A 13700-nucleotide genomic window follows, 5' to 3' on the forward strand; every position below is an offset into this window, starting at 1 on the left:
TCTTTACTGGCAGTTCTTGTGGATTTGTATAACATTAGTGTGAGAAGAGAAACAGCCATGCTAGTAGGTAGCTAGTAGGTAATAATGTGACAGTAGCACCTTGCAAACCACACACACTATCAGAGCAGGATAAACACTGCCATATTTGAATAGGTAAGAGGCCAGACCTCGCAACTGTGACTGATTTACAGGGATGTCCCTGATTTGAAAACAAATGTTAACTGTGCCCCACTGACTCCCTGTGAAATGTACTAACAGTAGGCAGAAAGGTGTGGAATCCCACGTAATGGTAACTGTCAATTACTTAAGGTATGCACTACTTGCATGTCAGAAATGGTGTAGTAATACATATGCTCAAAATACCCCACAGTCACAACTGCAGAATATCTGAAATATATCACGGGTGTATCCCACTGATATGTACCATTCCCTGAGGCTGATAAAATATATACCTAAGAGTATCTGAGGCCTGCAAGTGTCACAAACTCACAGGCATATCATTCTGTCTGCTGTCACACACTCTGTGAATAGCTGTAGAATAGCTTCCACAAGCACACCCTCATGTAGGAGTACAACCCAGAAATATCAAAGGATGTAGCCAACTAATAAAATAAGGACAGTATAGCAGTTTACAAGCGCTGCATGTGCCTGTTATCCATAACTGTTAGTACAAAGAACAAGGCCCCACTACTGCTCAGCAGCAAAATAAAATACCCTTGTAGGTGTCAAGCCCCACACCTTGGCCAGAGAAGACTGCATGCAGTACCACCAAACCACACCAAACATATAAGGAATTGCTGCTGAAAGAAATATAGCAAGCATTACAAGGAGTGAATGTAAATGGAAAATAGGAAAGCCATAGCAACACATTCCAGTAAAGACACCTAGCAGGCCTTCAAGGAGTGAATGTACAGGCCAAATAGTGAAGCCATAGCAACAAATTGCAAGATCCACTGCTGTATACCAGTTAATCCACAAATCCCACAGGAAAGCACATACTCCCATTTAAACAGTATTAGTATTATTAGGTGTCAGTTAACATACACACTAGTGTAATGTCTGCACATCTTTGCATTCTGGTTGTAAGGCTGAAAACAGAAGGCTACCTACATAGGTAGCACAGGGGATAAGAAAATGGAAGTAATGATACTCAATTCCGGACATGTAAACTGCAAGATGCATGCAGTCCAAACTCTACTCTACATGGAGAATGTTGATATCTGTGCAGTAATAGACAACAGGTTCAAGACTCCCAAGAGCACCCTAGCACTACCAGGTTAACCTCATACCATGCTTGACAGCCCCAAACTTGGAACTAACTATGACAGGAGGGTGAGTCTCATTAAATGTCAAGGATACTGTGGTGGCAGGACAGGTAGCTTACATCCTTCTAAGCTGGGAACTGCTGATTGAGGGCTCAGTGTCTGTTATTCTAAATGTGTATTAGTTCTGGTTTAAGCACTTGGGCTTCAGGCCAGTTATTTTACATTAAGAAGGTTCATGGTCTGCACTCTTGTGGGAGGAGAGGCTGGACTCTGCCCGTCTGAGCTGGGAATTTCTGGCTAAAGGCTTATAGTGCCTGCATATTTGAACTGTTTCTTACTGAAATTGGTACACCTTGTTTGCTGTAGCATAGACTAGATCCAGGCCTGCTGAATGTAGCTTTGTTTGTATGCTTGTTTGCTTGTTATTTCCCTGAAACGCTAATTCCACCTAAAACACTGCTTTTCAGCGCTTCTGTGGATCCCCAGTGACATCTGCATTGCTTACTGTACTTATTTCCTTGTTTCACTTGAAAGAAAGTTACTGTCTGTCATTTTTGCATTTAAGTTACCTGAAACACGTTGCATTTAAGTTACCTAGCACTTGCTCACTAAAGCAATTATATACGCCAGCATTAACAAATTAAAAGCACTACACCCTCACAAACTTCCCTTGAGTACATTGTTCCCCATTGGCCCTTTTTGTTGTCAATTATAAAGGAATTCCCAATACTATTCTAGCATGTCCAAAGGTCATTTGTCAATCTCCTCTCCGGTCCAGCTGGTGAATCTGGGAATCTTGAGGCAATGTTACAACTGCCTCATGTACACAGACAACCCTCTCCTCCCCCCAGCAAATTCCAACACATGTGAGAGATGCAACCATATAGCCAAACTGGAGGCTAAGCTCTCTCAACTTAGTACTGGCAAAACCTGTCAGGAGGAGAAGGAAACCACAGTCACTACAATTCCAGTCTCACATAGACCTACCACGACAGCAAACCAAACACATAAACACACAAAAACATACTCGGAGGCTCTAAATAAAAATCTGCCTAAGCAGCAGAGACCTCCAAAGCAGACACCCAAGCAACCGCTACCCCAAAACAGAACACGTGCAACACATAGCTCACAAAGCCAGTGTGCCGAGCAGTCACAACCCTTAAGGCTAAACAACACACCTGATACACTTGTAATAGGTGACTCTATTGTCAGGCACACTGACGTCCCGCTCACCAGGCTGAACAAGGAGAAGGTCACGGTGAGATGCCTGTCGGGCGCTATGATCCGCCGCATAACACAGGCACTCAGGTCACTCCAATGCAAGTACAAATATGACTCAGTCATTGTCCATGCCAGTGTGAATGACCTGTGACGTACCACCCTGGACTACATGATAAGAGACATAGAGGAGCACTCTGAGCATGTGGCCCAGGCTGGTATGACCCTGACCTTGAGTAGCATCTTACCCTCACCAAGAATGATGGCACAATATGAAGACAAGATGATCAATTTCAACAATTGGCTTAAGTTTCGGTGTCATTCAAAGGGGATCCAATGCCTGTCAGCCTGGGATGACATGCTCGACAAGCCACGATGCTTTGCTAGGGACGGCTTGCACCTGTCACCCCTGGGCTTTCCGATATTGGCAAAGGCTCTTGCTACCCCCATAGTGCCTTTTTTAGGCAAGGCTCAAAAGACAAAACCACCTCCATAGGTTTCACAAGGGATAAGAAACTAATAGTAATGCTACTCAACACCAGCAGTGTAAACCTCAAGATGCATGCACTGGAAACTGTCCTTAGCATGGAGAACATCAATATCTGTGCAGTAACAGAATCCTGGTTCAAGGCTCCCAAGAGCACCCCAGCACTGCCAGGTTATACCTCATACCATGCTTGTCGGCCCCAAAACTTGCACCGAACCAGAACAGGAGGGGGAGTATCAATATTCGTCAAAGATACACACACCTCCAGGTTGGTGGCACAGCACGAAGCATCAGAGACCATCCATGTGCAATTAACAGTGGGTAAAACTGCCTTCCAGTTTATAGCCTGCCACACACCACCCTCCCAAACCCAGGAACCCCACTTGGCCTTCCTGAGAACACTGGAAATATGAAGGTCTTTCCAAACACCATTATATTGGTGGACTTCAACTACCCAAACATAGACTGGGAGCATTACTCTAGCTCCAACACCCTAGCTCAAAGGTTCCTAGCATTTATACACTCAAATGCTATGGAACAACTTGTTACCACTCCCACAAGAGGGGGAAACATACAGGATCTGATCATCACCAACATGGGGACTCTATGCTCCAGACCAGAAGTGCACCCCTCACTGGTAAGATCAGACCTTAAACTAATCTCACTGGATATTCACATCCCGACCCCACCCCCTGCCCACAAAACCACAGTGTAAAACTTCTCTACAGCAAATTCCACATCCCTCAAAACTGAGGTGGAATCCTTCAAAGCCCCCGGGCCTGTGGAAAATGTGGCCCAGACCACAGAATCCTTTATAAACGCATTCTATGAACACCTTCAGGAATGCATGGATCATGCAATCCCAAATAAAAACAAGACCCAATCCTTCAAAGGCAGACGTCCTGTCTGGTGGACCACAGCCATAAATAAACTACACAATAGAGGGAGGAAGCTACTACATGATAGAGCAAAATCCCAAAAAGGGGAGGCATCTCTGATCAGTGTTAGCAAAATACTATGGGCACTCATAAAATCGTCTAAGGCCAGCTTCGAGAGAAGAATTGCACAGGACGCTAAGGATAATCACAAGGCTTTCTTTAGTTATGTTAGGAACGTGGGTGGGAATTCCCAGATATGCTCAGAATTAGTCCAAAATGACAAAAAACTACACCGAACCCACAGACATTGCCAACATCCTAGCTGACAGGTTCAGTGCAAACTCCCCCCCCCTCCCCACCAGAAGGGCAAATATCTATCCCAGCAGAGTGCTGCCCCCATGACATCTCAGATGCTCAGGTAAGAGCCGCCGTCTCCAAAGCAAATAACACAACATCAATGGGACCAGGCGGTGTCCCGGGCTGCGTCCTACATGAACTCCAAGATGAGCTAAACCCAAACATAAAACTACTGTTCAATCTCATCCTTACCACAGGGTATCTACCCAAAGAGTGGCGTACAGCAACAGTGGTCCCTCTACACAAAGGTGGTGCCTCAACAGATCCTGTAAACTATTGCCCCATAAGCCTGACTAGCTTGGTCTGTAAAGCTATGGAAAGGATCATCATGGACCTCATACATAAAGATATTGGGGACCTACAGACACTGGATCCTACCCAGTTTGGCTTTAAGGGCAGATCCTGCCTCTTAAACCTGGTTGATTTCTTTGAAACAGTCACCAAGGTCATTGATGAGGGGAAGGTGGTCCACACAGCCTACCTAGACCTCGCAAAAGCCTTCGATACAATACCCCACTCGGGCATTATAGATAAGCTCACCAGCTTAAATATAAATCCCTATGTCTCTAGATGGGTTGCAAACTGGCTCAAGGACAGAACCCACATGGTTAGAATTGCTGGAGCCATGTCAGACTCCAAACCAGTTACAAGTGGTGTCCCACAAGGCTCAGTCCTGGGACCTCTCCTGTTCAGTATATATTTCTCAGAGGTACAGGCCAACACGGAAGGACTGTGGCTGACCAAGTTCGTAGATGACTGCAAACTGGGTGCTATAATCAACTCTCCAGCCGACACAACCATCCTCCAAAAGGGCCGCATAGAAACAGACAACTGGTGCCAGAGCCATGGCCTCAAGCTAAATGCCACAAAGTGTATAGTCATCCCCTTTGGCAAAAACAAAGTGGCCACAAATTACCACATAGGTGGTAATGCATTAAGTACGGAAGAAGTAATTAGGGACATGGTGACCGAAGTTGATAGCAATCTCTCATTTGACAACCACGTGGCCAAAGTGGTTAGAAAAACATTTTATATAGCCCACCTAATCATGACGGGGTTCACATCTAGAGCAGGGGAGGTCATCGTGCCTCTTTACTCATCCCTCATCAGGCTCATAATTGAGTACAATGCCCCTTTTGGGATGTACCTTACCAGACACCTGCAGCAACTGGAAAGACCACAAAAGTACCTCACCAAGGGGATCAAAGGGCTCAAACAGATGCCATATGCTGCCTGGTTAACAAAACTCCATACTCAGTGGCATACCACCTGCTCAGAGGTGATCTGTGCCAGACGTATAATGCCATGTCCAACCCGGAAGTAATGGACATGCTGCACCTCAGAAAATCCAAATCCCATCGAGCTACGCGCTCGAGAGACTTGAACCTCAGCACTGACATAAATAGGACATGCTGGAGAGACAGATTCATAACCCAGATGCTCCCTTCACTCTGGAATAAAATCCCAGTCCAGGTTAGGCAATATCCCTCATTGACTCTCTTCAAGAGGAATCTTGTTGAGTGGATGGGGGATCGTAGGTTTACCCTGGGTATCACTTCTGTGTCAATGTTAGACAGAGGCATAGTATACTAACCTCAGAAAAGGGCATAGCAACATTAATTTAAAATGGGTGGCGAAAGCCAAACACACTCTGGCTTGGCTTATAAATGCCCTAGGGCAGATAGCCTAGTATGAACCTATGAACCTATGAACCTATACCCACACCCCCAGGTTCTTGCCACAGTGTGATGCATCACAGACTATCCACGTGCAACTAACAGTGGGTTAAACTGACTTCCAGTTCATAGCCTGCTACAGACCACCCTCCTAAACCCAGGTAACCCACTTGGCCTACTTAAGAATACATGAATATCTGCAGGTGTTTCCAAACAACAATATATTGGGCAGCTTCATTTACCCACACATAGACTGGGAGCATTACTGTAGCTCCAACACCCTACGTGAAAGGTTCCTAGAATCCATACACTGAAATGCTATGGAACAACTTGTTACCACTCCCACAAGAGGGGAAAACATGCTGCACCTGATCATCACCAACATGTGGACTATATGCTCCAGACCAGAAGTGTATCCCTCACTGGTAAGATGACACCATAGACTACTCTCACAGTATATTCACATACCAACCGCAGTCCCTGCACAGACAACCACAGTCAAAAAGTTGTGTAATGCAAATTCCATGTATTCACATGAGGCAGGCTTCACACATGGGAACTAGTTAAGGTCACAGGTATATATGTCTATGTGGCACACACATACCTCATGTGTGCATTGACATTACTGATATAATCTATGTCATACAATATTAAGAGCAACACCCAACACACATGGACAAACTGTGTGACAAAAATGCACATGGCATTTGTAGGATTCAAACCCCTACCTGACTATGTTATGACACATAAGAGAGATGCATTAGCAGAGAGCGCTATTTGCATTACTGGGAGGTTTCTCTTCTCCTGCTTTACTTATAGGATGCTGACATCATCAGTGTTTAGAAAGAGGAATGTGCATCATGTAGTGTGTTCTTCTAGTTGCCAAAAGGGATATTTCTTTCACACAGAATTGCACACACACTAACCCCCCTCACCCAAACACACACACTGATCATTTGCAGGATTCAAACCCCTACCTAACTATATTATGACACTTGAGAGAGACGCATTAGCGGAGCGTGCTATTCAAATTACTGGGCATCTTTTCTTCTCCTGCAGTATTTATAGGGTGCTGACATCATTATTTATAAAGTGGTATGTACATCTATTACCATCTGTCAGTAAGGGGGATAGCATATATATGCATTAACAGCCGCCTACTTCAGGGTCACATATGCACATCAGCACTGCCAGGTTATGTTTTATACCATGCTTCATGACCACAGGACCTGTAACACACAACACAACCATTTCAGACCACCCCTCCCATATCCAGGAACCACACTTTGCTTCCCTGGGAACAGTGTAGGATATGAAGGTGTTCACATACACCATTACAGTGGTTAACTTCAGCTACAGGTATATTGCGTGGGGGAACTACTCAGGCCTCAACAACATCACTCTACAGCCACTACAATTTGTGAATCCATGTGCCATGGCAGGACCAATCACCACAGCCACAAGGGGGAATACATATTGGACCTGACCATCCGCAACATGGGGACTCTATGTTCCACACCAGAGGTAGACCACCATTGTTAATATCTGTCCATAACCAACTTTCCCTGGACATCCATATCCCATCCCCACCCCCAGGCAAGGAAGTCACTGCAAACAAAGTATGTATCAAAAGCAGACTTTGCACTTATGAAGACTGGGGTGGAAGACTTAAAAGGACCCATGCTGGGGGATTATACAGGACACTTTGCATAATCCTTGACAATTGCATTCTAAGAGCATCTGGAAGGTTTGCATTGATCATGCTATCCCAAATAAACCCAAGACTCCTCCACAACAGGAGACCTGTCTGGTGTACACCAGCCATATATAAGCTGTACAACAGAAGGAGGGAGCTAATACATTACAGAGCAATATCCCACAGAGGGAGGACGTCACTGAACAGTATTGGCACGACACTTCAATCCCTCAAAATCATCACTTCAAAGTGTTGACAGTGAAATTGTCCAGACACTGCAGATAAGGCTCCCCTCAGTCTGTAATTGACACCCAATTACTGTTATAAGTCCTCGCCAACCCTCTTCCAGCAAACACCAGCCACATGGATGTGACATTGCAAATTCAACCCCTGGGATCTCCACTGTGTCCCTGCTTGATGGAGGCACAGCACACTAGCCTTAAACGGTGCCTTCTGTGACCTACTTTACAGAGGCACAGTAGCCTACTGTACTGGGGAGGCAGACGCCAAACACACTCTGGCTAAGCTTGTATTCCCTAGGGCAAACAGCCTAGTATTGACCTCTACACCCATATGTTTAATTTTCAGATGCACAATATTTAGGTTCATAGGTTCATACTAGGCTATCTGCCCTAGGGCATTTATAAGCCTAGCCAGAGTGTGTATGGCTTTCGCCACCCATTTTAAATTAATTTTGCTATGCCCTTTTTCGAGGTTAGTATACTGTGCCTCTGTCTAACAGTGACGCAGAAGTGATACCCAGGATAAACCTACGATCTCCCATCCACTCATCAAGATTCCTCTTGAAGAGAGTCAATGAGGGACTCTGCCTAACCTGGACTGGGATTTTATTCCAGAGTGAAGGGAGCCTCTGGGTTATGAATCTGTCCCTCCAGCATGTCCTATTTATTTCAGTGCTGAGGTTTAAGTCCCTCGAGCGCGTAGCTCAATGGGATTTGGATTTTCTGAGGTGCAGTATGTCCAGTAATTCCGGGTTGGACATGGCTTTATACATCAGGCACAGATCGCCTCTGAGCAGGCGGTATGCCACTGAGTAGAGCTGGAGTTTCTTTAACCGGGCAGCATACGGCATCTGTTTGAGCCCCTTGATCCTCTTGGTGAGGTACTTTTGGGGTCTTTCCAGTTGCTGCAGGTGTCTGGTAAGGTACATCCCAAAAGGGGCATTGTACTCAATTATGGGCCTGATGAGGGATGAGTAAAGAGGCACGATGACCTCCCCTGATCTAGATGTGAATCCCTTCATGATTAGGTGGGCTATATAAAATGTTTTTCTAACCACTTTAGCCACGTGGTTGTCAAATGAGAGATTTTTATCAACTTGGGTCCCCAGGTCCCTAATTACTTCTTCTGTACTTAATGGATTACCACCTATGTGGTAATTTGTGGGCACTTTATTTTTGCCAAAGGGGATGACTATACACTTTTTGGCATTTAGCTTGAGGCCATGGCTCTGGCACCAGTTGTCTGTTTCTGTGAGGCCCTTTTGGAGGATGCTTGTGTTGGCTGGAGAGTCTATTATGGCACCCAGTTTGCAGTCATCTGCGAACTTGGTCAGCCACAGTCCTTCCATGTTGGCCTGTACCTCCGAGAAATATATACCGAACAAGAGAGGTCCCAAGACTGAGCCTTGTGGGATGCCAACTGGTTTGGAGTCTGACATGGCTCCAGCTATTCTAACCATGTGGGTTCTGTCCTTGAGCCAGTTTGCAACCCATCTAGTGACATAGGGATTTATATTTAAGGTGGTGAGCTTATCTATAATGCCCGAGTGGGGTATTGTATCGAAGGCTTTTCTGAGGTCCAGGTAGACTGTGTGGACCACCTTCCCCTTGTCAATGGCCTTGGTGACTGTTTCAAAGAAATCGACCAGGTTTAAGAGGCAGGATCTGCCCTTAACAAAGCCGAACTGGGTAGGATCCAGTGTCTGTAGGTCCCCAATATCTTTATTTATAAGGTCCATGATGATCCTTTCCATAGCTTTGCAGACCAAGCTAGTGAGACTTATGGGGCGATAGTTTTCAGGATCCCTTGAGGCACCACCTTTGTGGAGAGGGACCACTGTTGCTGTACGCCACTCTTTGGGTACATATCCTGTAGTAAGGCTGAGATTGAACAGTAGTTTTAGGTTTGGGTTTAGCTCTTCTTGGAGTTCATGTAGGACGCAGCCCGGGACACCGTCTGGTCCCATTGATGCTGTGTTTCTTGCTTTGGAGAGGGCAGCTCTTACCTGAGCATCTGAGATGTCAGGGGGGCAGCACTCTGCTGGGATAGATATTAGCCCATTTGGTGGGGGGGGGGAGAAGTTTGCGCTGAACCTGTCAGCTAGGATGTTAGCAATGTCTGTGGGTTCGGTGTATTTTTTGTCATTTTGGACAAATTCTAAGCATATCTGGGAATTCCCACCCAGGTTCCTAACATAACTAAAAAAAGCCTTGTGATTATCCTTAGTGTCCTGTGCAATTTTTCTCTCGAAGCTGGCCTTAGACGATTTTATGAGTGCCGTAGTTTTTGCTAATACTGATCAGAGATGCCTTCCCTTTTTGGGATTTTGCTCTGTCATGTAGTAGCTTCCTCCTTCTATTGTATAGTTTGTTTATGGCTTGGGTCCACCAGACAGGACGTCTGCCTTTGGAGGATTGGGTCTTGGTTTTATTTGGGATTGCATGATCCATGCATTCCTGAAGGTGTTCATAGAATGCGTTTATAAAGGATTTTGTGGTCTGGGCCGTATTATCCACAGGCCCGGGGGCTTTGAAGAATTCCACCTCGGTTTTGAGCAGTGTAAAATTTGCTTTAGAGAAGTTTTTCACTGTGGTTTTCTGGGCATGGGGTGGGGTCGGGATGTGACTATCCAGTGAAATTAGTTTATGGTCTGATCTTACCAGTGAGGGATACACTTCTGGTCTGGAGCATAGAGTCCCCATGTTGGTGATGATCAGGTCCAGTATGTTTTCCCCTCTTGTGGGAGTGGTAACAAGTTGTTCCATAGCATTTGAGTTTATAAATTCTAGGAACCTTTGGGCTAGGGTGTTGGAGCTAGAGTAATGCTCCCAGTCTATGGTTGGGTAGTTGAAGTCACCCAATATAATGGTGTTTGGAGAGACCTTAATATTTTCCAGTGTTCTCAGGAAGGCCGAATGGGGTTCCTGGGTTTGGGAGGGTGGTCTGTAGCAGGCTATAAACTGGAAGGCAGTTGCTGATAAACCGTTTGCAGGTCTTTATTGCCATAGCTTTCTCTGTTTCTGTGAACAACTTGTGTATCGGTGGAAGATGTTTGAATATGAGAGGGATCCACTATTTAACTTATGTCTCTGTTGTCATTTAACTGTGTGCACTGGGCAGATTGCTGTATTGTGGAAGGTTCCTGGATTAACACATACAAATGCCTGATATGTGTGGCCAACTGCTAAACTGAGACATGGCCTAAGTGTGTGAGCATGCCCAGTTCAGGCTTTCCATGGCTTGTTGCCTGACATATGTCTCATTTATCAAAGTGTGCGTGCATGCCCAGTGTGAGCTTTCCATATGTTGAAATCTGCAGTCCACCACATTTGTAGTTGTGTGTGAACTTCAACAATATTTCACATTTATAGTTGTGTGTTAGGAGTCATGTTGTGTACTTACTGCCCATCTGCTTTGTGTCTGAACCCAACAGGGATTATACTGTGCCTGCAGGGTTTCCATGGGATAGTTTGCATACAGTTGTCAACATCCTTTCATACTGACCAAACACTGTAATATCATATAGTGTACTGGTTCAGTACTTTCACTGTGGTGGACAGTATCATGGGTTTCAGTCCTATCACTGCTTTAAATATTCATAGTGAGCACACCAGACTGGTTAAGGGCCGGTTGTGCACATATGACCATGCTGCATTTTGTTCAGATATGGACTACTTAAACCAGGCTTGTCCAGCATTGGTAGTGTATTCCGCAACTTGGGTGGACATTGACAAACACTAGCTATGTGCCCTAGGCCATTTCTAATGCTAGTCAGAGAGTGTGTTTGTCCTTCAACACACATTGTAATGGGAGTTTGCCATGACATATTTCAAGGTTAGTATACTGTGCCTCTGTCTACCCATGACATAACAGTGATACCCAGGGTAAACCTACCATCTCCCATCCACTCATCAAGATTCCTCTTGAGGAGAGTCAATGAGGGACTCTCTGGCTAACCTGTACTGGGAGTTTACTCAAGAGTGGAGGGAGCTTCTGGGTTATGGATCAATCACTACAGCATGTCCTATTTATGTCAGTGTTGGGGTTCAGGTCTCTCATGTGCATAGCTCACTGGCATTCAGATTTTACAAGGTGCAGCATGTTCATTGATTCCAACTTGGACATGGCTTTATACATCAGGCACAGATTGCCTCTGGGCAGGCAGTATGGCACTGTGTGGAGCTGCAGTTTGTTTAATCAGGCAACACATGGCATCTGTTAGAGCTCTTTAATCCTCCTGGTGAGGTACTTTTGGGGTCTTTCTAGTTGCTGGAGGTGTCTGCTGAGGTACATCCCACATAGGCCATTGTACTCAATTGTGAGGCTGATGAAGGATGACTGAAGAGGCACGACGACCTCCCCTGATCTAGATGTGACTACCTTCATGATTAGGGTGGACTGGGATTCTGTTCCAGAGTGTAGAGAGCCTCTGGGTTATGAATCTGTCCCTCCAGCACATCCTATTTATTTATGTGTTGAGGTTGAAATCTGTCGCTCTCGCGGCTCTGATGGATTTGGATTTTCTGAGGTGGAGCATGTCCATTAATTCTGGATTGGATGTGGCCTTGTACATCAGGCATACATCGCCTCTGAGTAGGCAGTATATGACTGCATACAGCTGGGGTTTCTTCAGCCAGGCAGCATATGACAAATGTTTGAGACCCTTTATCCTCTTGGTGAGGTACTTTTGGGGTCTTTCTAACTGCTGCAGGTGTCGGGTAAGGTACATCCCAAATGGGGCATTGTACTCACTTATGGGCCTGATAAGAGAAGAGTATAGAGGCACAATGACCTCTCTTGATGTAGATGTGAATCCTTTCATGATAAGGTGGCCAATATAGAAGGTCTTCCTAGCCACCTTGGCAATGTGAGTGTCACATGAGAGGTTACTGTCCACTTGTGTCCCTAGGTCCCTGATTACTTCTTCCATACGTAATGGATTACCACCTATGTGTTAATTTGTGAGTACCTTGTTTGGTATTTGGAGAGACATTCATACTCTCCAGTGTCTTCAGGAAGGCTGAATGGGGTTCCTGGGTTTGAGAGGGTGGTCTGTAGCATGCTACAAACTCTACATCGGTTTTGCCTATGGTTAGTTGCACATGGATGGTCTCCGATGCTTCATGCATTGTCAGTAACCTGGAGGTGTGAGTATCTTTGATAAATATGGATACTCCCCCTCCTTTTGTGGCTTGGTCCAGGTTTTGGGGCCGAAAAGCATGATATGAGGTATAACCTGGTAGTGCTGGTGTGCTCTCTGGAGCCTTGATGCAGGTTTCCGTCACTGCACAGACATCGATGTTCTCCATACTGGGGAGGGCCTCGAGAGCATGCATATTGAGGTTTAGACTTCTGTCATTGAGCAGCATTACCCTTATGTTTTTTCCACTTATGTTTTCTAGGGAGGTGGGTTTGTATTTTCAGCCTTGCCTACAAAAGGCACTATGGAGGTGGCAAGAGCCTTAGCCAATATCCAGAAGCCCAGGGGTGACAGGTGCAAGCCATCCATGGCAAAGCAGCGTGGCTTGTCAAGCATGTCATCCCAAGCAGACAGACATTGGATCCCCTTGGAATGACACCAGTAATTGAGCCAATTGTTAAAGCTGATCATTCTGTGTTTGTACTGTGGCATTATTCTTATTCTGCTGCTCAGGGTCAGGGTCATACCGGCCTGGGCTACATAATCGGAGAGCTCCTCTATGTCTCTTTTCATGTAGTCCAGGGAGGTACATCTCAGGTCATTCACACCAGCATGGACAATGACTGAGTCATATTTGTACTTGCTTTGGAGTGTCCTGCATGCTTGTGTTATGTGGCAGATTGTAGCGGCCTACAGGTGGCTTACTGTAACCTTTTCCTTGTTCAGTCTGGTGAGCGGGA

This window comes from Protopterus annectens, chromosome 5.part0 (assembly GCF_019279795.1).
Source record: "Protopterus annectens isolate FY-2018-M chromosome 5.part0, PAN1.0, whole genome shotgun sequence".
In the NCBI taxonomy this organism is placed as follows: Eukaryota; Metazoa; Chordata; order Ceratodontiformes; family Protopteridae; genus Protopterus; species Protopterus annectens.